The sequence below is a fragment of the Neolamprologus brichardi genome, chromosome 22 (assembly GCF_056152115.1).
Source record: "Neolamprologus brichardi isolate AB-2024 chromosome 22, ASM5615211v1, whole genome shotgun sequence".
Classification (NCBI taxonomy): domain Eukaryota; kingdom Metazoa; phylum Chordata; class Actinopteri; order Cichliformes; family Cichlidae; genus Neolamprologus; species Neolamprologus brichardi.
In genome coordinates, this window is record NC_142124.1 from 4,255,569 (window position 1) to 4,278,151 (window position 22,583).

Below are 22,583 nucleotides of genomic sequence, written 5' to 3' on the forward strand. Positions count from 1 at the left end.
GCAAATGACCTGATAAAATTCTGCTTGGTATTCACCTATTTTTCAAAGAATGACTTCCACTCAGCTATTGGTTTCTTATATGCACTAGTGGCATCTTGATCATGGATGGCATCAGTGATTATACATACACATATATATATATATATATATATATATATACACACACACACATATATATACATATATATATATATATATATATATATATATATATATATATATATACACACATACACATATATATATATACACACACATACATATATATATATACACACACATATATACACACATATATATATATGTGTGTATATATGTGTGTATATATATATATATATATATATATATATATATATATATATATATATACATACACACACATGGAGGTAGCATGCTTTAACAACTGTAAAATTTGCAAAGATTGAGAAGCGGACCTGAAAATTAAAAAAAAGAAAGAAAAAAAGTTAAGGAAAGACAACAATGCGACAAATTCTGCTCAAAAATATTTTGAGTTCAGCAAAAAATGACAGAAAGCAAATGAAGAAAAGTTTATTGAGGTGTTAACAAGTCATCTCCTGCAAGGGAGAAACAAAACATATCATTTGACGAGTGATAACTTTGATCCTACAGTAACTGAAGTCCTGTTTGTTTGAGAACGAAAGGCTGTGTCAAAAATCTGTTCTCTTCAAAGTTAATTCCTTCAATAATCAGAATATCTCAAAGTTAATTCATTGCATATATACACAGTTAAGAATGGAAAAGAAATCTTTAACAAATAAAATAAAAAAATAAGGAAGCTGCAAAGCTTTTTGTTTTGTTTTTCAATCTTCTGGATGCTGCTGAGGATCAGTAAGTAGCCAAAATGATTTTGGCAAAGCTCACACTGTGACTGATCAGCTTCTTCTCGTATTCGGTGTGTCAGGTTCCTGCATTGCATGCACATGCATTGCAGGTTGGCACTCACTAGGTGGCAGAAACGCTGCCTCTGCCATGTATCACTTCAACTGTTGACAAGCTGAAAAACATCCTGTACACACAAACACTCACAGGGCTTCATACATCCAGTCAAAATGGAGGTCACATTCAACATGCTGAGGACTGAGGCAGCGAACGTGCTCGAAAACCGGCTTTCAATTTTCAACCGTGAGCTACTTTTACACGGACATAAATGAGAGAAATAACGCAACCGTCTCTGCTACGAGCATGCATAAATTTATACTAATTGGCAGGCCACCTGCAGCCCAGTTCACCTTCAGCAGTGTACAGTGGGAACCATTAATTAAAGCTGAGGCTGAATCATGTTAATGCAGCTCGATAATTGCCATGGGCTTTACTCATGACAAAAAAATGGCATCAGCTCAAAATACACATGTATGCACAGTTTGAGCTCCTGATCCTCAGTGACAACACATGTAAAAAGCACTGATTTATGATAAGATCAATACTAGAATCACCGATTTTTTCCTTCTTGTCTTTGTGTTTTGGAACTCTTGTAAAACCAGTTTTCTCCTCATGTAGAGAAAATGAGAATCAGTCATCCAGGAGATGAAATAATCTCTCAGGAGACATTTATTATGGAAATACGTGATATGAAAGAGAGACGAGCACACCTGTTAGAGCAGGTATGATCATCCACTTCTGATGTTTATCTTTCCACAGAACATTTTCAGGATTCTCCTTTCTATGTCTACAAACCCCTGCACACAGTGAACAAGGGAACACAGTGGGGCTCTGCACTTCCTCAAACTAACAATGACATCATATATTACACAAATAGCATCATGTATATAAGACGGGTCAAACATAAAAAGCTTCACAAGGCAAAGTGAAAGATTTATGTGAAGGATTTACTTTGAGTAGGTCCCTGTAATATGGTGGGGGAGTGGAACAAAGGTAAGGTCTCTGTATTTTGTGGAGGCCTAAAAGCGTCGGGCTCAGTGGAACTTCTGTTTTCCTTTGTTGAGGGTTCAAGTCAAGACAACTGCTTACTATCGCAAAAACGGTCATTAGATTACCGTTACTTTCCCGTAGGAACGCTGTGTTACTGCGTTACTAAAACCCTGATTTTTTTGCGAGAATGTCTCATGACAGTGACGTAAGCGAGTGTGACGTTCCTGACAACAGCTGTGTGCAGATCAACAATGGATCATATATCGAGTGCAGAGAGAGTATGAGCGTGCAGCGTTTAAAGCGTGGAAGTACTGACCTTACTTTGAGTTTGATTCCATAAAAAGTGACAAAAACATTAGTGTCCGTTGTGCGTGGGAAGAAAACTTCTTTTTACAGCGAAAAAAACCCCTAAACTTCCAAACAAGCACCGAGTAGCTACGACGTAATGGGAAACTCACAGAGAAACTCGCGGATTCTTCCACTGACCGCTGCACACCTGCACCAGGGTAAACCTCCGCCTACCCCACTCCTGCTTTACAGGTGAAAATAGAGCAACAGGACCGCTAGTCTTTGACTTTATTTATTTTCTGCTGTGTTTTACTTGCATCATTTTGAAAGACTGAGTGTAAACACAAAAAAATATTTTATTTTATGTGTTGGAATGTGCAGAAAATAGGTTTAAATATTAAACAAATTTCTTCCAGTCAGAGAATGTTGCATATAATTTAATTTTTACTTGATGCATAAAGTTAAAAGATTAAAACTAATAAAACAAGTTTTAAAAAGAGACTTTTCCATTTGATTACATTTTGTATGATGATTATGCAGAAAAAGTAGAATTGGGCTGAAAGATCTATCACTTTATCACCTATTCAGGTTGTAAATCGTGTTTTTAAAAAGTAACTAAGTAATTAATTACTTTTGAAAATAAGTAATCAGTAAAGTAACGGGATTACTTTTGGGGGAAGTAATCAGTAATTAGTTACTGATTACTTTTTAAAGTAACTTGACCAACACTGGATATATGTACATTACACATATAGCATCATGCACGTATATAAGGGAAGTCATCTCTGTCAACTTTCCATGATATCTAAAGACACATTTTGCAGCTGGTCTTTATGATGCTGTTAAAAATAACATAAGACAAATTTAGAAGTGTTTCCTGTCTCCACATATCATGTAACTTCAGTCACATGTTATTTTGTACCTTTCTTTAAACATGTTCACAAGTTTCAAACAACAAAACTTGTGAACATGTTCTCTGAAGCAACACATAATAGTGTATCACCGAAATTAAGCCTTTTACTTTGAAAAGTTTCTGCATTATTTTTGGACCAATCTTTTAAAAGTGTGATGGGTCTTTTAAAAAAAAAAGATAACAACGACAAAGTTATTCAATTAATTTTAGATTTTACCATCAAACAGAGAACACAAGTCAACCTGCTGAACTCCGTGAACTCAGTGTGAAGAGTCTGCAGAAACTCCAGCAGCTTTACTGCTGTAGGTCTCACAACAAAAGTCGTCTCTATTTTCAAAAACATTTTAATTTCATATAAAAGGCAGACATTGCTCTTTTTGAAGAGGATATTTATGGTTACATTGAACGGTTTTCATGCATTACTATTAATAAATAACAGTGAAAACAGGGCGTTAAAGGAGGTACACTGACTTTTATGATGCTGTTTATGAGGTGAGGCTGAAGAGAGAGAAGCCGATAAGAGACCAGCCAAGAACAAAATTAAGTCAGGAGACAAGATCAGAATTGAAGCGAAAGGAAGCAAGAGGAAGAGTGAGGCGTGACATCATCGCTCAAGTAAGACGGTGCAGAGCACATTCAGCAGTGTCAGAGTCGCTCACCCAAGCACAACTCACCCATTACAAATATTTGATATGGTAAAACATCCATCAACAGGAACCTCCTGCGAAGATGATGGCACTGAGTATATGATGGTGTACGTGCGAGTGCACACGTGTAGGAGGTTGCAAACGAACAGGAGACACGAGGATGTGCACAGAAGCAGAATTTCTGGGGAGTATCGATACCTGACTTTAATAAAAACTAGTTTAGCTTTAAGAACAACAAAGATCTCAAATAGCTAAGCTTATGAAAAGGTTATGTCTTTTTAAAATTTGAATAAACTGTAGGGAGTATAACTTGCATTATTTTTTCAGGCAACACATACATTTTGAAGAAGGACTCAGTATAAATACAAGACTCCAAAACATACAAAATCTGCAGTCACATGCACAGTCAGAGTTATAAATTGACTTGTTATAAAAAGGAAAAGCAAAGCGAGGACAGTGACTTTGTCCTTTCTGCACAGTCGAGTAAGACATCACGGACTCTTCCAGAGACGTCACTGCCTCCCAAAGTCACATCCTCTGAAAAAGACAAAGGTGATTGGTGCTCAAGTAAATAAGCATCAGTCTTAGTGCTGCAAATGTCAGACTCGACACGAGAGGCAATCAGGCGCTCGGTGCTGCTGACTCAAAACACAAAAATCCATCCAGCACTTAGACCAGAAGAGACACAGTCGAGTACCTGCGGGACTCAGATAACTGTCTCACTCTGTGGGCTTTTACATTACTCCATTCAGCCTTTTTCACTCCCTGTTGATGTCATGACTTTCAGACTGGTGGCATTGCGCTACAGAGTAGATAGTTGTCCTAACTAACCCACGTGTCTGTTTGCATTGAAAGGCAAAAAAACATGAAAAAGTTGTCTTAAACCCCGATTCTTTTGTCCCCATGACAGAACAGAGAAAACCGACTCATAGTGTGTTAAAATATTGATATTTCTTTTATTCAATCATCTTCCGGAAGAGAGAGACCTCTGCACAGCTCAAACGCCAGTTGCAAGAGCTCTAACATTAGAATCATAAACTGTGCCTCATATAGGTTTTATTTTGGTACTTTAAATGTCACACAGTCTCAAACATTGCTTATATGGCAAGTTCCTTATTTCAATGTCTTATCTATTAATATAGCTGTGCTCTAAAACTTCCTGTTTTTCAGTCTGGCTGAGCACTTAGTTTGTGAGTTAAAAGTGACCTTGCTCTACAAGCCTTTATTAAAGTACATAAAACAATATAATGAGCAGACACAAATTAATAAATATTTCTCTTGTCCCTAACAGTTGTCATGCTTTTATTTTTTTAATTTAATTTAATTTATTTATTTGCCTTCTTTGGGCATTTAATTGTTTCACTCTAAACCAGGGGTGTCGGAGACCAGGTGAGGGCTGCAGGCTTTAGATCTCACCCTGGGTCAGCACACCTGAATCAAATGTTTAGTTCATTACAGGCCTCTGGAGAACTTTGAGACATGTTGAGGAGGTAATTTAGCCATTTAAATCAGCTGTGTTGGATCAAGGACACATCTAAAACCTGTAGGACACCGGCCCTCAAGGCCTCCTGTTCGACACCTGTGCTCTAAACTGTTTTTCTTTATTTGGAGGAATTAGTTTGTCAGCACTGACTTATGTTAGAAGTTTTGTGGTAAATTTTCAAAGACTGTAAATCAGCGATGAAAGCAGTCACATGACCCGCTAGTTTGTGGTTCTGAAACCTCATCTTTAGTTGTGTGTTCTCTGATTTCGACATCATCATATTTGGTTTAAGAAATGAAAAGTTATCAGCTAATGCTAATGAGATTGGTTAGACTATATGGGTGCGCCACATGATGCCTGTTAATTATCGCTGATTAACTAAAAAATGCTAAATTTGATCTCACTACAGAACTAAAGCACAAACTTCTCGGATCAGCTGTTAGTAAGCTACAATTAACTTTTGTAGTGAGTCGGGTTATTTTTTATTTGTTAAGTACTACAATCCCTACTGAGAAGAAGAGTTCAGTAACTTGATATAGCAGAGGTGAAGCCTAGAAAGGTACTGGTAGCAACTTACAGACTATCTAAAATATAGACATATCCATATTGACACTTTTGGACATTTTCACCTTGCTCTTCTGAAACCAGATTTGGTAGTGTGACAAGCAGGATCAGGGGCTCAGTGCAGGTGACAGGTCTCAAAGACAAAAACACAACCTTTTTGTTGGTAGTCAAACAAAAGCAAACAAAAACTGAAACATTTGCAGAGCAGGAACTTGATTCAAAGTAAAAACAGTGGGAATACAGACCAAAGAAAGACACTACCATCGGGCCAAAGAACAGAGGGAAACACAGACAATAAATACACATGAGATAATTAAAGGTGAAAGGAAATAGGTGGGACGCATGGTTGGAAACTATAGAGGAAAGGGAAGTAAACACAACACAAGCCAAGGAAAATAACAGTTACCACAAAAAACAAAACAGGAAGACAGACCTGAATGAGGAACAAGGGTTAATTTGAAATAGGGGAGAACACAAGGACTCGACAGGGGAAAACAAAGAGCACATGCTGATGACACTGGGGAACACAACAGGGAACTAACAGGAAACAACCTTTAAGTCAAATATAACAAAACTACAAGAAAAGAAAGTCAGAATATACTAAATCCATAAAGAGTTACAAAACAGAAAGTAAACAAACTGAAACCCAAAGTGAAGTTAGAAAACTCCTGAGTCACGACCGAGGGAACAGCAGATGTAGTGAGCAGAGACACTGCGAGCTAATACAACAGCTAATACAACAACAACTCGTCAATCACAAAGAAAGCTGTGCTTTATCGTCCTTTTTGAGTCTTAAAAAAATGTTATTTTAAAAAACAATTGAATCTCATGATTAAGACCATAGCGTGTTTACTGAGGTGCTAAAGTGAGACAACTTTTCTTTGTCCTTAGTTTTACATAAGAGTCTGGCTTATTGCATTTATAGAAGCTGTTCCATGATGGTGATTAAAAAATTAATAACACAAATCTGGTTTAAGACACTTCCTCAATGCCTTCACTTTTAAAGCTTGTGCATGCATCCTTTATGTAAAGTATGTGTGGCAGCCTCCTGTGTCAGCATCAGCACTGTGCAGTTAAAGTGGTCGCATCCATACTAATGCAAAATTTAAACCCTAAAATGTAAACAGATGAACTTTAAATAAGGTTTATTACTGGTACAGACAGTACAGAAAGGCAGTACCAGAGTATTACATTTATAACATGACTTCTTTTACAGTCAGCCTCTAGTGGCCAATTATGGAATTGCAGTTTTTGGGACATATTTATTCATTTGTAAACTTGATTTAAAGAAAAATCTTATTTTCAACAAAAAGTATTTTAAACCATTGTTTGAACTTTATATAGAATTCATATTTTAGTATATTGCTCCTTGGACTGAGTTGACATTTCTCTTCATCTTCATATATTCTGTTGTTCATATTTGTAATGGAATTGAGCATCTTTAGAAAGCATTTCCTTGTGGGATTAATAAAATGGTTTGATTCTGATTCTGGTCATGAGCTAGCTTTAAAACACTGGAGAGGCAGACGCTTGAAGAAATGTGGGTTTGGAGGACAAGATCTGCTGGGTCAGTGCATAAATGTTTCTGAGAGTTTTACTCTCTCTCTCTAACACACACACACACACACACACACACACACACACACACTACTACCAGGCCTGTGTTTGCTGAGATAGCAGACAACAAATGGGCTGGGATGAGGTTCTCTTTGTAGTTTAAGCCTCGAGAATACAACCACAATTCCCAGGTTGCACCATGCTGCTAACTATGTGAGTGCAGGGACAATCCAGGAGCAGAGGCGATGTAATGAATTACAGATGAATAGAGAAGAGGTGCTAAGAAACAAACAGCCTGAAGTAATGACGTGGGAAGGAAGCACTGAAGGGAAAGTGGGAAGAGAAAAGTGGGCGGAAAAAAGGGGAAATGATTATAAGGGAACATAATAAGGGTTGGAGAGGGTGGAGGATAAAAGGTGAAGGGGAAGAAAGGACAGATGGGACATAGATGGTTAAGAAGGGAATGAGAAGAAAATAGGAGGTGAGGTAAAGAAAGGCAGCAATTAAAAGGAGTGTAATGGGAAGTGGAAAGTTATAAAGGAAGGAAGGAGAGACAGAAAGAAGAGGAAAAGTTTAATCAAGAGGGAAAATGTTTAATGGGAGAAAAGGAGGAGGATACAGGTAACGTGGGTTAATGAAGTGGTTAGAAAAGGACTGAACACAGATGTAAAAGAAATGTTAAAAAAGAAAGTGGAATTTTTTTTAACAGGATTTATTTCAAAGGTTTGTATTTCTCAAATGTAAACGATGATAATGTATTTAAAAAGAAACAAAAAGTTATGTTATGCCTGTCAATCATTTAACCTACATCTGAGGCTTTTTGCGGCATAAATCATGCAATTTTATTCTAATTTTAATACCAAAACTAGTCCTGAGTTCACTTTTTCTCTAATTGGAATGCAGAGAATCAAATAAGGACACTTTAAATTCAGCCTATAATGATCATTTTTGAACCCTAATTAATAATTTGGGGGTATTGTTTTTGCTCTTTCAATGATTTCCAGCTGCAGAATCGTGAACATTTAATAGAACATGTTCTGGAGATTCCAGCAGTGGAGCATTTTGAGGAGCTGTCCACTGCTGTGGTGCTGAAAATCTCTACATTACACTCTACGTCCCTGATTTTCGAATCCTTTGACAAATTACACTTCCTCAACTTTGTGTTTATGTTGCTTAGGTGTGTTTTGACAAAAGCACTATCAAATGTACTGAACTGAAATGTTTACACTCGTCTTCTCTTAAATGCTGACTCAGTAGTTGTTTCTTCAAACACTACCTTGACCTGACAAGAACTGCAATACTGACCGAACACTGACTTACCCAGAAGAAATGAAGAGGGTATCACGGTGTTCTTAAAACATTTCTCTTTGGCTAAAGTCATCCCCAGAAGCCAAAATTTTGTTGAGATTAAGCTCTAGAGTCTATAACAGAGGTCCCCAATCCCAGTCCACGAGGGCTGGTGTCCCTGCAGGTTTTAGATGTGTCCTTGATCCATCACAGCTGATTTAAATGGATAAATGACCTTCTCAACATATCTTGAAGTTCTCCAGAGGCCTGGTAATGAACTAATCATTTGATTCAGGTGTGTTGACCCAGGGTGAGATCTAAAACCTGGGATTGGGGACCCCTGTTCTATAACTCAGGCTATGTCCACACGTACCCGGGTAGTTTTGAAAACGCAGATTTTTCTATGCGTTTGCACCTTTCTTCCACACGTAAACGGCGTTTTCGGTCACTGAAAACAGAAATTTCTAAAAACTCCGGCCAGGGTGGATATTTTCTAAAACTCAGTTTTTGCATTTACGTGTGGACGAGAAAAACGGAGAAAATGCAGCGTCAAAGGTGTGCGCCTTTTTTGACGTCACACTGTGCGCCACGTTATTGTTTCGGTGAAATGAATTTCTAGAATACTGTTGCTGTTAATTGTTCTCTCTGCAGTGTTTAAATGCTTACATATACACACAGTTACTGTCCCTCCACACATACGACTCGGTTCTGCTTCTATGCCCCAGCTTTGTTTACTATTTCTCACGAGGCTTCTAGACTTCTGATTGGCCAACATTTCTACACGGTTAGGAATATAGCGCCACCTGTTGCTTTGGCATGTTCCTAGCAGCGTTTTCCTTCATTTCTGCCTTCACGTGTGGACGAGATTATTTTTTTAAAACGGAAACGGAAAATCTCCATTTTCAAAAATACCCGTGTACGTGTGGACGTAGCCTCAGGTACAGTGAATTATCACAGTCATAAACCTGAAACATTGTTAGCCCATCACCTGTGGTCCTTCAGTACAAAATGTACGATGTGAAATCGCCTTCGTTACCAAGCAAATGGCTCCAATATTCCTTATGACAATTAATATATTAATTTGAACTTATTACTAATTCCAATTTTATTGGATGCTCAGAAGTATCCCCAATGAAGTCCATCTTAATGAATTAGTGTCCCTTACTAATTAAGGCATTAAAACAGGCTTGTCAGTGTATGAGTGATAATAAGTTCCTCTTAATCAGGAGCTTTGAATATTTGAATTAATTTCTGGAAATAGGCCATTTGCTTAATAAGAAGACCATTGTGCAGTACAGTCAAGAGATGTTTTTATCTACTATAAAAACCTCTTTAAGGTGATTATGATGTTGCATTTGTGTTGGTAATTGTGCTTATGACTAAATGAACAAAGTTATGATTGTAGTACTGTGTGACACACAATGACTGAGCTGAATTTGATAAAAACATTTAATTTTGAAGATAATTAGGGATTAATCTCAACTGTAAAGACACTGGGTTTCACTGAGAAAGGAATCCTTTACAATTTGAAAGCAAATGTTCAGAGAGTTTATTTAACTTTCATTTTCATAGCAGCTTATGCTAAAATGATTTTCGTGGTCAAATCAGGAGAATGGCATTGAAGCTGTTAATTTAAAAAAAGGCAAATAAGTTTAAAGGGATTTAAATTTACCAAGATGTAACATATCAGTGAGGAGAAGATCTGGATGTAGGATGACAGGCTCATAGGTCATCATTTGTTCCAGCTTTGGCAAACAGCACAATCGACTAAGGGTGAAGAAAAAGACCAGAAAATGCTACTTGCTAAAAAGTCCACAACATAATTGAAATAATCCATTTTATAGTGAACTTTAATGTTATCAGTGTTTTTGGCTAAGCCACTTTCATGTAGTTTAAACTGTGTCAAAATAATTTAGTTTAGTTTACAGCAATATAGCATTAAAACTGCCATTTAAATGTTTCAAATGTTAGTGACAAAACTCTCGCTGCACATGTATCCATGCTGCAGTTTTCCTGTTTGTCCTGTTGATAGCACCTCACATCTTGTTGCCACTGTCACCATTTGTTCCCATAAAATGCTCACTGTTTCAGTTCACCAGTTTATAAATGTTTCATTCTGGATTTTTTACTCTGTTGGAAGATTTTCACAATTCAAACTGTTTCCCTCCAGCTGTTGGGAAGACCTAACTACCTAAATCTCTGATTTGACTGAGCTCTGGTGCCTGAATACTGATGGAAAACCAAATACAGCAGAAATGACTAAAGTGTAAAACAGGATATATTACAAAATAAAATCATAAATGCTGGAAGCAGAAATTTAAACTAGACTTTAAAACCGCACGGAGCAAAGAAAGCTTTTAAACAATCAAGCAGATCATCACATCCTCAGATAAAAGTTATACTGTAATACTATATAAGTAATTAAACAAGTTAATTAAATTAGTGTTTTGTTTTATAATAATCTTTTGGTGACTCGCTGTTATGTAGAACTGAATTTGGGCATCACGACTGCTTTTTTTCACCCACATCAAATTTAACATATCCGTCATTTGCTATGACTTCTAGGAAACTTCTACTTCAGAAAACCCTGAGAGGACTGAAATATTGGCCCTAAAATCAGGAACTGGCAAATAATTAAACAAGAAACCGATAAAAGACTCTGCAGCAGCGATAGGTCAGTGTGGAGCGAGGCAAAGCAACTGCTGAGCACCACGAAACGGCCACGTGTCCCATGGTGCCGGGCAGGGCTCCGCAGATGGCGTTCCCAGGTTAGTTAGCTAATGCTGGGGGTGGGGTGGAGGGTTGTTTTCTGTTGAGAAGGCAATATGTCTCTCTGTCAGCACTGAGAGCCTCATGCCAACTGACAGGGGAAGAGACAGATATTTAAAGATAGAAAGAATGAAAGACCACATAAAGAGGAAGAGAGGGAGAAGAGGAAGAAGAAAATATAAGGGCTAGAAGGTCAGATGCATCTACTGCATGAAAGAACTCCAGATTTAGTTATAAATGGAATAAAGAAGCAAAGGAAGGGGTTGGACTGTGTGCTATGACACACAAGAACTGGTCAAAAGGATTATGGAGAAGAAGATCAGGGAGAAAAGGAGGAAATTAATTCTGAAAGCAGTTACATCAGGAAAGAGCGGGAAAAAGAAAGGGAGAAAAAAGGAGAGGGAATGTGGAAGGAGGGTAAAGGAGGAAAACAACGTAAAAAAAAAATAGCATCACAATTCTTTAAGACTTTTTGTAAAATGTAGCTGAGGGAGCCACAAGAAAGCGGTACTTGTAAAAAGAAAGCTTTGGGAAACAAACGTCATCCCATAGCTCGTAGAAGGACTTCTGGACTGATAAAGATAATTAGCTTATGCAGCAGGTAAACACACACACAATAGAAGGAGCCAATGAGAGACTGCCTGTACTAAAGACAGGTAGGGAAAAGCAGACATGCAGTGAAAGAATAAAAGAGGAGGAAGAAGAAAAATGAATGAGAGCTTAGAGGGAAAGACCTTGGCCCAAAAACTGAGGAAAGTCCACACACACACACACGCACACGGACGCATACACAAATACTATGTCACACACATGCATGCACCAGGGCTGGCAGGCAGGCAGTGTTAAGTGTGACACATCCTGCAGTGCATGTCTGTGCAGAGCAGCATTCACAAAACCCTGAAAAGAATCTCTCCATGTCCAGTCACACAGTTTCATTCACCTTCAGTGTGAATTTCGTATAATTTGGGTTTGAGCTCACACTGAGCTGTGACTGGCCTGAAGACGGACTGACCTTGCATGATTCAAACGCTGAAAATGCAACACTGCTGATGGGTGCAAAGCTAGCAATTTATAGCTAGTCTTGGTTTAGTCAGATTTAAAACACTGGAAAGCCCTTCATCTCATGCATTTAGAACTATAGAATTATAGGCTGCTATCGCCAATCCCATAAGCTCACCCACTCAGAACGCTTGGCTATAAGTATAGTAAGATATGGAGGGTGTGACCTTTTCTACCAAGCATTCTTGTGTACTTCTTGTTTCCTACAATATTATGTATTAATAATATTATGGAAGTGATCCCTTATGAACATTTGCAGGATTACCAGAGAACAGAGGACAAGATCCTGAAGCAGTTAGAGAGAAATCAAAAAGACACCTTGAAGGAGGCTACTGAGTATTATACAGGTCCATATTACTTTCCCTGAGCCTTTGTTTTGCTAGTGGCCTTTTTGATGGGATGGGGCTTTTATTTTGGCTTGCTTCCCTCAGATTAGAGATGCCACATCGAATCATTATATAAGTAAATCTTGTATCGCAGTACAATACTGTGCTGCAGCTTAAGGGCCCTGTGGTTTAATATTTAAGTGCTCAGCTGGAACAGAAACATGGCACCGTGTGAGTTGATATCCGTCATCTACACGTGCGCCGAAACTGGGTTAGTTTGAAAGAAGTGTCCATATTTGTCACTGATGGTAGTGCTAATGTTAGCAGCACAGCTATCGCAAGCACAACTGTGCTAATTCGTATAATGTCATGGTAATGCTAGCCTTCTTCCTTTTATATATATATATATATATATATATACACGTGCTAATGCTAAATAAAGGGTTTGGAAACACCTTTGCTTTTTGTCCCACCTCTGGTATATCTTTGACCTAATTTCAGCCACTCCTTCAAACTAACAGCAAAATGGGCGATCTACTTTCGCTGCATGTTTCCGTTTTGTTATCGCGTGTTCACACTGGAAATGTTTTTCACAGTCTTTACAAACTGACATGCTGACTCTTGTTTAAGTTTAAATTTGTAGTTAAGAAAAAACAAATAATTGAAAATGGTAAGAGGTGGGTTCTCCAATGTCTGACACCAAACCAACCACCTCACACCACCTTCCTAAAACGTAGCATAATTTCTTTTTTTTCAATCTTAATTCATTCATTTCTTCTTCATCCATTAGTAACTATCAGCGCAGCCTAGTTGCAAAAAGACAAATAAATTTTCTTAAATTTGCAGACAGAGCAGTGCCTTCAAGGATCGACTCAGTTTCAGATCAGTTTGCTGTTACTGTACGATTCCAAGAGTTCAATGACTCACTCTGGGTGCTGGATACTGCAAAATATCGCCTCAGAAAATCATCAATTATGAGGCAGCTTTCTATCTATCCTGTTTTAGTTGTTGTAGCGCTTCTATAGTCATCTTAAAGAATTCAGAAGTATAATCTCATGTCATATGATGTTGGTTTTACCGTGTAGCTTTCAATCCTATTTTAAGCCCTGGGTTACAATATTTTTAACCAAGTTTTGTTATTGTCGGTCTTGAAAGAACATTTAACAATGTCATATTAATAAGATAAAAGCGTTATGTCATTATTAACATTATAACCGGTTAATACCCAACTACAGTCACCGTCTACTCCTTAAATTAAAATGGACTTTTCATTTAAGTAGCAACAGTAACCACACTGGTTTGCAATTACATTGTTCTAATTTGATTTTACTAACGTTGCAGGTGCAATTTAAACTTCATCTGGTAGTTTAAGTTGTGGGCTTTTCAATGACAGCAGTGCTGCGTGAAGCACTTTACAGTACCTTGAGTAACCCCAGTGGGAGATGAAGCACTGACCCTGCCATTGTCAGTGACTCATACCATCAATCAGCTGTTTAAACAACTGAAGTTAGAGTATGATTCATTTCGCCTCACCTCAGAGAACAGCACGCCTACTGAAGATAATGATACCTCATGTCTCATACAACCACAGGTCTATAAACATGTGCAGAGAAGTTAACAGTTGTCTGTTATACCTGACCACCTTGTCTGCTGTACAGGACCAGGTTTGGTTTGAACTGGGAGAACTGGTAGCTGTGGTTCTCCTTGTTAGCTTGCTCGGTGGTTTGTTACAGTAATCTAGGAACCATTTGATATTTGATTCTTGGGGAATGACACCAACTAGTTTTAGATGATGTGAACATTTTAAACATATTTTATGGCCTTTGATCTCTATTTATGTTATCAACTTAATTGTTGTTTTAAGTGTGTTTTCCAGATACCACCTGCTACCTGAACATAGTGAACAAAATAATGCTAACCAGGGCTAACCTTGTTTTGTGTATACTTTATAACAATGTGACAGTGAGGCGCGCACAGAAAGCATCATTATTATGCAGCACTGTTGATGCTTTCGTGTTTCTGTTTCAGATTTTTGAATGCATACTTTAAAAAAATAAACATTTTTTTTACCCCTTAACATTTTTAGATAAACTTTTCCCTCACATGGGCCAACATCTTTTTAATTGTTTCTTTCTAGTGATAGTCACAGTTCTTTAAAAGCCTTTGCATATGAGAATGTGTTCTTCTGCAAGGTTAAAAATTGCTGTGTTCAGACTGAAGTGGGAAGTTGCACCTAAAGTCGAACTTCTCACTTGGAAAATCAGCGAGGCCCCAGCAATCCCAACTTTGTCATCCACGATGGCAGCAGTGGACGCAAATGGTAGTAAAACTGTAACATTTGTGATCTGTACTACTGTGTTTGTGTGCTTGTGATTCACTGCACACAGACCACTGACCATGCTCTAGCTGTGAATGTGCATCAGTGGTGTTTTAAACTGTGGAAACAATAACAAAAAGACAGGTATTGTGTTGTATTGTTAGTGTTGTATGAGTGGTTCTATCTGCTAGGGAGCATAACAAAACATGTGTTTCTTTGCTTTTCTGGCTAATACTACTGCAGTACAGTGAACATGGGAATGACGTCATTCCCAGTTCTGACTTCTGAAGTAAAAGACACACAGAATAAAGATGACATTTATCCACTAATAGTACAGGATGAAAGTACAGCCTGGCCCGTGTTTAACTTCAGATGATATTTCTTGAACACAGTATTAATGTTTTGGATATACATGTAAAGCCATAGCAGCTGTTTCATTGCATTCTGGTGGGTTTAATTCATTTTGGAAAGTTTCACAATAAACTTTTTTAAGCACAGAAATTTACAATAAGTGTCTTTCTTCAGATAAGGAAAACATTCTTTTAGGCTATATGTCAGAAGGGAATTTCATTACATCCAAGGAATAAAGTCTTTCTTCATACCACAAGTGTTCCTGGAACTTCAATCTCGTATATGGAGTAGGAAATGTACTTTGGAAGTTGTGCCAGAAATTTTCTTCGTCCACTATTCCAAAGCATACATGAGGTGCAGAAGGGTGGGGGAGGTTGTGACCGTACTCTATAATTAGTCAGATACTGAACTGGTGAAACAAATTTGTGACAGCCTCCTAAACTAGTACAATGTTGCTAACTTAGAAACTGTTTTATTTCTCTCTGTGACACCTGCAGGAACATGCTAACTCAGAGAAGGCTGGTATTTATGTCAGGCAGCTTTAGAATGAATTTTCTTATCTTTCTATCTAAAGGTGTGTTTACCTATTTTCAGATATTTTATTCTCAGTGTTGCACTTGGGCCCTACATAGATCCATTTTAATATTATACAACAACTGAATTCATAATTTATCCATGAAACTTGAAAGTTTGTCATTTAGTTTTTTATTAGCTTTTTGTTTTTTGAAAAGGACTTTCTATCACTGTTGTGATAAGTCTTACACAGATTATTTTTTATTACTAACATGAAGTGAGTTCCTGGGGTTGGATGGACATGCTGAGACAAACTTGGTTCCATTAGAGCCTCCCCATATGGAAAAGAAATAGTAAAAACATATATGATTTACTCATGAAAGTGGCCACTTTCTCATTACTTTCATATTTTTTTTTAGTAAGTATCCAAAACATACAAGTTTCATTATATCATTTTTCAAGGGATCTTATATGTGTTTTCACTCTTGTATGCTTTTCATACAAGTTTCATACAAGACAGATAAAAACTTTATAAGATTTATATATATCTTTTCCTTATGGGTCCTGTTAGAAATTAAAGCCTTTCTGATTTGTGCAATTGAGAAACCTCAAATTCTGGCTGCGCTTTCTCTCAGCCTGCAGAGAAAATATGTCTCTCACACGGAAATATTAATTTTCTGCAATTCTGAGTGATGCAGATTTCAGGTTGTAGAGTTCACGTTGTCACCTCAGTTTTAATTAAAATCGACCACTTCTCTTACGGCTTATCAACCAAAATTACACCCAATTTAATGCCAATTTGAGTTTCCATTAGAACCACCCACATTGCTAACTCTATCTATCACTGGGACCTAATGAGTAACTGAAAACACTTAAAAAAAATCACCATCCTGAATGTTTCGTGCCTTGAGCGCTTGCAAATTGTAGCCATGGAATTTTCCATCGCTACTTCGCATCCTACACACCGCAAGAGCTAATACAAACTCTTTGCCAAACCATCAAGAAGATGAATAATTCATGTTGTAGAGATTAACATGAACTTATTTCTACAAATTTGCCTTTTTTCGTTTGTAAAAATATTCTGATACCGTGTCAAATTAAAACGGACATATGTGCAAAGAAGCTTAACCGTAAAAGACAAAATTCAGACTTCAAATAACATTTTCTCTACATTTGTACCTTTTTCCTTCACAACGGCACGCGCGCGCACGTTATCCACAGGTAAGTCAGGAGAGAGCGCGAGACCCAATAAGAAGTGCTGCAGTCTGCTGGAACAGTATCACAGGATGGGTTCCCCAAGAAGCAGCCAAGAGTTCTTTAGAGCACATACACATAAACACGCAAATGTGTGCACACATCCCCTCCCTCTCTGACACACGCACACATACAGTCACACGATCGCATCTACCTCACACACTTTGCCTCCCCGCCTCCCTTTTTCTCTCCTCCACGCGCCGAAGCCAAGCGGCTTTACTGTGCTGCTCACCAGACTGTATTCAGACTGTACAATTTCACAGCGCGCTCCTTCCAAGTGCACCACGGTAATCACGGTACAGTAACATTCCTGCACGAACAGGCGAGGAATCAGCCGTGCAAACACGCTCATCGGCAGCTGTCAACAGAACACATCTTCCCTCCTCAACCTGAGGTGAGCACAAAGATCACTCTCTTATACAACATCCTTGGTTGTTTTTTTTAGCGGAATAAAAATGTTTCACCAAGACAGTCATGGGCATGAGCGTGATCTGTCATCCGTGTAGCCGAAACTAAAGTCCTGACGAGCGCATCCAAAGACACGGGGGTCGCTGAGGCGAGCCCAAAAAGTGCGAGCGGCTTTAAAACAGATGCGAAAATGAGGTGGTTTGAGTGGCGTGAAAGAAATGAGAGATACACGAATAAAATGAAGGCGCGGTTTGAAAAGACAGCAGAAGCTGAAGCTACTCACCCTGCAGAGATGAGAGCTGGTCGGACGGTGCAGCCGAGATCTGTGCGCACTGGGAAGCCTGGGTACCAAACTGGCAGGTTCCCCCTTATCTCTGTCTCTCTCTTCACTGCTCTCGATACGCACACGCTCTGCCTCTCTATCCCGTGTTCCCCCGAATCTCCCCTCTTCTCCTCTCTGTGCTGCCCCCTCTCTCACTCCTCCCCCTTCTTCTCCGTCTTTACTTCACTCTGCTCTTCAGCACTGCGGAGAATCGCTTGAATTGGCTTCACTGTAGTTCGGGTATAGGGAGGTGGGACTGGTGTGTGTGTGTGTGAAGGGTGTTGGTGTTGGTGGGGTTACAGTGATGTAGGCTGGAGGGAGAATGAGGCTCACGCGAACACGCACAAAAGGCAGCATGGCCCAGGAGCGCGCTGGCTGGGATTGAGGACACATTATGTACACTGAAAACAGAAATGATTCAAACATACACCAACAATTAGTGGCCATTAATGAACAAAACAGCCAAACATACTGTGGGCCTGCATTAATCTTGTCTGCATACTAACAAATGAAAATGAACCTACATGGTTCTCTTCAGGAACAGTTTTAGTTCCTTAAAAGTCAAAAAATCAAAAAGGTCATTATCTTGGAAAACATCAAGTTAGCTGAACCATAAAAGTAGGAACACTTACATTGAAATAAATGCCTGAATATTGGGGCCAGTATTCCCCGATGCCTGCTGGCTGCTGTTACAAGATAGTTTTATACAAACAGACAAACAAACAAAAACAATCAGCATCAGATCATCATTTGGCAGCACACTTGTATCGTGACTCATAAGCGCAGCCAGTTTTGCATTGTGTAATTAATGGAGCACCAAAACATCTCAAAATGCCCATGTAGCTTAGCCCCTTAATTGGCCATATTTGAGAGAGTAAAGCCCTGTGTTGCCAGCTAGCAAAATCCATCTAACATGTGCAGGTACATGCTATTAGTCCTAAGCAGTGTTGGGAAGGTTACTTTTAAAATGTATTCCATTACAGATTACAGAATACATGCCCCAAAATGTATTCTGTAACGTATTCCGTTACGTTACTCAATGAGAGTAACATATTCTGAATACTTTGGATTACTTAATATATCATCATGCTGTTTACAACTACATGAATGTACTATTGCTGTGATTTATTACTGTTACTGAAGGTCCGCGGCTCCGAACCGTAGTAAAGGGACCTCTGACTAATACGGTGGGTTCCGTGTCGGCTCGTAGCTGAAAACTAGCTTTACTTTGTTGTCTGGGTCAACTTTGCTAGCAGAGACAGAGAGAGGCGTTGAAAGGCTGCTGCAACGGAACTTATTGTTTTTGGAGGAAAACACGAACACGGTGTACAGTCGAGTCTTAATAGCTTACTTACAACTGGGCTCGTCAGGCTCTCTTCTTGGCTGCAGTGGTTATTATTATATTTACATGCTTCCAGCTCCCGTTTCTGCTCGATGACAGCTCGTACTTTTCCTTTTTCTCCCTCCTTCGCTCACAGACACATAACGTGTATGACAGTCCATTCTCCCTGCAGCACGGACTACACTGCCCATGATGCTACATTCTTTAGAGCTACCTGTAGCATTCTGCCTATTAGCTTAGCACAACAAAAACAAAAAGGCCTCTCTCTCACCCAGGAAACACGCAGAGAGAGAGAGCGTCACCGTGTAACCATGGCAACCGTAACGCTGCCGCCTGGAACAACAGAACGTAGCTGTCAAACAAAACCCAAACAGTCCTGACCCGCCACAATATGAAACAGGGAAGTACCGCCGTGTAATCAATTTATTTAAACAAAGTAACTGTATTCTAAATACCACCTTTTTAAACGGTAACTGTAACGGAATACAGTTACTCATATTTTGCATTTTAAATACGTAACGGCGGTACATGTATTCCGTTACTCCCCAACACTGGTCCTAAGCAATATGCAAATAAAATTATTTGCTTCAACAACTGCACAGTGTCATCGGCATAGTAGTGAAAGTCAATAACAGGTTTAATAGATGGTCTGTAAATGCAATTAATCTCACAGTAAGGCAAAATTAGTTGTCAGATAACGACATTTAAAAATGCAATTAAATGTCAAGATTTCCAGTTCAGTCACTTGAACACTTGAACTAAAGGGAGGAAGTGACTACAGTTGATCGTGTCACCACCCAGCTGTCAAAGTGGTGTTATACCTGACAATGAAAAGGTTTAAACTCCAATATAATCTAAATGGGTGAATCATTAAAGAAATTTCTCAGCATACAATTGTCAGAAAGGAGGGAAAAAAGCTAAAAAGACCAAAACAGTTTTTCAAACCCGACTTGAAGCTGCCCTGTGTTTATTTCTGCTCTGCAGTTTGGGATTTTAACATGCACGTCTATGGGCACTGACTCGCTTTTGTTGTCACCCTCAAGGAAATTCAATTTTTGACACGTCTGCTTTGGGTTCATTTTTCAGCCCCAAAGGTTGTTGCTTGGTTACATTAGAGAATTTCATTAATAATCGCAGTATAATCAATAATAACTGCATCATCGAATATTAAAAGGAATTAAAATTCTCTTAGATTTCACACTTTCAAAAAGGTATTTTTCAAACACCATCTAAATAACTGCTGCACTGCCTGCTGTGCTCTAAAGGACGAGAAAATGACTGATGAGGATAAAAGGGAGGGAGAGAGTGGTAATAAAGCTGGGTTAATTACAAGCGTACTAATTGCAAAATTGTCTGGTATTACTTTGAGCAATGTTAAAGCCTAAACAGAATATTAAGAAGACCTTTGATTTAATGGCTCAACAGTATCCATTTTCATTATTTCCTTTTAAAATTTCCATTAAAATGATTTCATCAAACTGAAAAAGACAAAAAAAGACGGATTCCTGTCTGGCTAAGGCTTAAAGACCTGTCAGTGACGTCCCTGCAACCAGTCAAGGGACAAATGTGTATTTCCAATCAGTTTGGGAAATCGCCGACTGTCACTTGGTGAGCTATGCCACAAAGAAGGTAATTATTTTGGTTGTGGCCACCTGGCAACCACAGGTTGCTAGGGGAAAATGAGTATTCCCTCACCGGTTGTGAGTGGTTGCTGTTGCTACATGAAATTAGCCCTGAGGATGTTGCAATGAGAAGCTCCTTTTGATTGCTTTGGTTGCTAGCAGATTGCCACAGTCACCTGCACTTTGCATGGAAGACTTGTCTGCAAACACTCGATAACAAAACAGAGCAGCTGTGACACCGTGAGAAGTGCAGCACAAACTGGAAAGTGAGAATGTTTCATTTCAAAGTAAAAGTTGTGGCTTTTCAAAGGTATTAGTTTCAACTGTGAAAAAGTACTCATGAACTAACTCTCCCTTTCCTGTGCTTCATTTTCATCACCACTTAGTGAGTAGTTGGCAAGTGTTTGCAGATGAGGTGTTATCATCCATACAAACTACGTGCCACTGCAACAATGTGCTACCAACCAAAGCAAAAAGAGGGTCAAATTACAACGCTGTGTATATCTCTGTGACTAATTTCACATAACAACAGCAACAAACCTACAACAACCACTCACACCTGGTCTTAGAATAGCCTTGTGATTTGGCCTATGCGATTAGGGCCTAAATGAGTAGTTGAGATGGTACAGCTGGGCATCATAAAAGAAGTATAAACTACTAATATTTCATAGCAGATGTTGTTTTGTATTAAACAAGGGTTGGTTTGGATCAAATGATACACAAAGCACAGGATTACAGGATGAGAATGCAGGTCTAACATTCTCTGCGTTGATAGATTTAAACTGCTAAAAATCATCAAAAATGTTGTCAGATTGGTTTAATATTGTAAGCGTGCTTTCAGTGTAATGTTTAGAGAGACAAAGAGAAAGACGCTGTCACAAAACGAATAGTGTGCATGTGTCTACCTGTGAACTTACATGTGATATTGTGCGTTGGTGTATGTGCACGTTATGCCTCCATAGCCTGTTTCATGGATGAGTGATCCTGTCAGCCCCTGGCGATCTACAGACTGATACAGTAGACTGTGCTGATCTATGACTCATCCTGTGTGTGTGTGTGTGTCTGCATGTGTGTAAGTACATGAATACATGTGTAGGAATTCATCCCACCTGCAAACATGAACCACTCGCACAGAGACGGTCACTCTTTGTACCCCGAGATATGTATGCATATTCTGTAATCAACTGAGCATAACAACAAACCTTCACAGTAGTAACAGTAGTCAAAGTATTCTAAACTAATGATGCTCAGTGAGATTTACTGTTTTTCTCAGGGGAAACATTTGTTGACCATCTCATTGTAGTGAAGGTTAAAAAAGTCACAATTTGTATCTTTTTTTACAATATGATATAAATGTATCCACATTCAACTGAAAAAGTGAAACCAAGAAATAAACAAATAAATAAACAAACAAACAAACAACACAACACAACACAAAGAACCAAGATTATCTTTTTATTTTTCTATCTTTTGTTATTAGAGTTGCAAGGTTGAGCCTTGAGATGATAGTTGACAAAGGGGCAGAGGGAGAGCTTTACTTCATGCACATTTTCTGATCATACATGTTTGCAGCACAGTGTTTACTTTGATGATCAAATAATAATTCCCGTGAGATTAATGCAGCTTATATGCACATGGGGACTTCTTTGATGACACCCAGCTGGAGTGGCA

At 38.6% G+C, this 22,583-nt stretch overlaps 1 protein-coding gene across 1 annotated transcript in view; it reads right to left on the minus strand.

Moving 5' to 3' along the window:
- Positions 1-19,333, minus strand: part of cacng7a (calcium voltage-gated channel auxiliary subunit gamma 7a) — a 45,668-nt gene extending 26,335 nt beyond the window's left edge. Inside the window, exons 1-3 of the mRNA XM_087835286.1 lie at positions 19,304-19,333; positions 18,581-18,634; positions 17,910-18,349 (exon numbers count right to left, since the gene is read on the minus strand). The gene's annotated coding sequence lies outside the window, so the exon portion shown is untranslated. The remainder of the gene's footprint in view (positions 1-17,909; positions 18,350-18,580; positions 18,635-19,303) is intronic.
- Between the last annotated feature and the right edge of the window lie 3,250 nt (positions 19,334-22,583).